Genomic DNA, 3,504 nt, shown 5'->3' on the forward strand with positions numbered 1-3,504 from the left:
TGGTAAAAGTAAAAAGTAAAAGAAAAAAAAAAAGTCTTGTGTCAATGATTGAGCCAACAAAGGGGAGATTTTATTCCTTTCTTTTTTCACCATTCGATGCTTGGAATTTTTTTACTGTGCCCATGAATGTAATCAAAAGTACCACTTTTTAAGATTTGTTTTTTTTAAAAATTGAACTTGTTTTTTTTTTTATATTTCTTCTCGATAAAATGCCTAGAACTACTCATAGTCCCTTCTCAACCCATAAAGAAGAGGATAATGCACTTCAATACACTCGAACCTACGTCATTTTTTATTGGCAACAATACCTATACCAATTAAGCTAAGACTCAAGACATGTTGAGTTAGTATTTAGTACACTGTAAATAAAAATATTCAAAATAAAAATAATGGAAAAAGAATATAAGATCTTTATAATAGAAAAGTAAAAAATAAAAATAAAAGATAAAATTACTATATATACAAAGGGTGAAAATAGAGGTGGATAAAAAGGGTTGATGTACACGTGTATGCAAGTGGAAATCATGTATTTTTATTGGTTGTATTAAAAGTATAGAAAGACAACTGCGTTCATAATAATATGATTGATTTATACATATAAGGGTATTTTCATAATTTTTTTATCGAGTTGGTAATCAGCTGATTCGTGACACCAACTCAGTTAAAGACTTAAATAAAAGTACAGATGAAAAATGGTCAAATTACTAAAATAGGCTTAGAAAAAAATATACTGTTTATTTTGTAGTTTGGTTTCTATGTACTTTCCTATTTGAGTTAGTATCACTATGTCAAGTGGCAGTGAATTCAGTCAAAAATTTTATAATAGTATAGAGAATGCAATTATATATGCCGGTTCTAGCATGAAACCGAAAATTTAATTCATTTAACTTGAATCTAAACTAAATCAAACCCGATTTGACTATAAAAAAACCAACAACTTAAAATTGTCCAATCCAAACTCAAAAAAGAAACGAACCCAAAACGATTTATACTCGAAAAAAAGTAATTAAAACCTAAAACGGTCCAAATCCAACTACGGGCTGGAATGGAGGGCAAGGGGGCCATGCTCCCTCCCCCCTCCCCAACCACCACCAATTTCTGGAAATTTTCGTTTTTTCTTTGAAAATTTTCATTATACCTCTTAGTTTTTTGAAATTCTCATTAATCTCACGAAATAATTTAAAAAATTAATTAGACCTTTATTTTTTTAATATTAAACTTTAAATTTTTTAAAAATTTTAATTAATCCTCTCAAAACTTAATTTCAAGATCCGTGGCGGTACCAAATCTATAAAAATTAACCTAAACTTTGAATTAAGTTAATCCAAAATCAAAAATAATGAGTCCAAATGATTAGATCTAAATGCAATGATGATGGAAACAGTCAAAAGTGGTGACATGATTTGAAGATGGTGACCCATGAATTTAAGTTTTAACCTAAGACCCCCCAAAGGAAAGACTAAAAATTGAAGCTGGCTTAGCACATGGGCAAGGTCCCATTGAAACTGGATATTTGACCATTGGCTTTTTGCTTCTTTTCATGTAACAAAATACTCACCTAATATTCGGGATAGCAATAGGGCGGCATGTTTATAATCTTATTTTATAGATTTCGCTTATCCTTGAATATAATTGCTACTTCATCCTTTTATCAATGATTTTTACTATAGTGTTGTAAAAAGCATGTTATATGTGATATTTATATAATATTATTTTCGCTAACTAAATTTAGTGTCACGAGTCAAATAGAATATTTTTAAAATTTAATAACTTTATTAAAAATGTATTAAAAAGAAAGAAAATGTGTAACTAGTACTGTGAATAATGATATAAGCTTAAACATTGACCCGATTACCTTGAATATAATCTTGGTTTGAATAACTATAAAAATTGAACTGCCTAAATCTATCAAACCAAAGCTCGAAAATGATCCGTCGATCTTGAAACCGGATTAGGGTTGTTGAAACTAGATCAAAAACCGGAACAAGGGAAAGAACGATTGACCCACAAGCCGATACGGTCTGGGATTAAAAAATCTTGTTGAGCTAGTAGTTGAATCAAATTTTATAATTTATTAATATATCTTTTTAATTTGTATGATTTTTTAATAATTTATTTTATTAAAATCGAACTAATTGGTCGAATTAAAAATCGACGGCCTGACTAGTTCAACCACCGGTCCAGTTCCGAAAAAAAAAGAAGTATTTACTGTAAAAGAAAAGCCTAGAGTGGGTTATTTGTATAATAATTGCCTTATTGGTAAAGTTCAATTTAAACCGAAGTTAAGGTACATCTCGATGTAACCATCTTCGAGGTTGGTAAGCTTAGGAAGTAAAAAACATTAACGAGATTAAATTTGGCTCGACGATTGTCCTCGATGGCGTTATGACAATGCTCTCTATGGCACGGGGTGCTCAAGTGTGAGGATATAATAAACTCGAAAACAAAAATGAGTCTACTTAAATAACTCGATTGACTCAAAATGTTCCAACCTAATACACACCAATACCGATACATATCAGCACCAACACTACCTTGCTATTAAGTCACTCTCCAATTTTTCTATATAAATAATCAACGCTTAAAACCCTTATCGATTCACCCCTTTACCCTTTTTCAAATTTACTGCTTTTGTTTTATCAGTAGGGGAAGCAAAAAAAAGGAAAAGGCACCGAAGCAATGGCCGGCAGCAGAGAAACAGCGACGAGACATAATATTAGCGAAGACGACGGCGGCGGCGACAAGCACACGTGTGAGCCTTGTAGATCCGTCGGTGCAAAGTGCGGCCATTTGGTTAAGAAACAGCGAACCAAATTCTACATCCTCCGCCGTTGTATAGCAATGCTTCTCTGTTCGCGGGAAAACGGCGGCGAATCTTGAAATTTTTTTTTTAATTTGGAAATGCAATTTTAAATTTTTGATGTGCAATTAAATGAAGTATTTTTCATTACTGAATTTAATGGTAAGAGGAGGGGGAAAAATAATTATATAGTCTTTTTTGTATGAATTTTTCTTTTTTTCTTTAAAATCTCGAGGTAAAAAAGGTTGTTATCAAAATGTAAAATTTCACTTTTGGCCCTTTAAGTTTTACATAATTATAATTTAATAAATAATAAAATTATATTTTAACCTCCAAAATGATAATATCTTAATTTAAATTTTTAAAATTTTAAAAATATAAACTATTAAATTTGTAAAATTACATTTCAACTCTTATAAAAACATAAAATTTAATTCTAGGTTCGAATTTTCTTTTAGCTACTCACTCCCCTTGGTTGAGTTTTGTATAACATTTTGCTTGATATTCGAACCTTGTTTCGTACTATTTAATGACAATATCATAATAAATAATCTTATTATCACAATTATTTTTAATTTAATTGAAATTAATATTTTAAAAAATTAATTGAACTGGACAAATATACTAAAAAACCCCTTAAATTATTATATATTGTTTAAACAAACTTTTATATTATTTTTGTAGTTAAATAGATCTATAATATA

Source organism: Gossypium raimondii, chromosome 11 (genome assembly GCF_025698545.1).
Source record: "Gossypium raimondii isolate GPD5lz chromosome 11, ASM2569854v1, whole genome shotgun sequence".
Lineage (NCBI taxonomy): Eukaryota > Viridiplantae > Streptophyta > Magnoliopsida > Malvales > Malvaceae > Gossypium > Gossypium raimondii.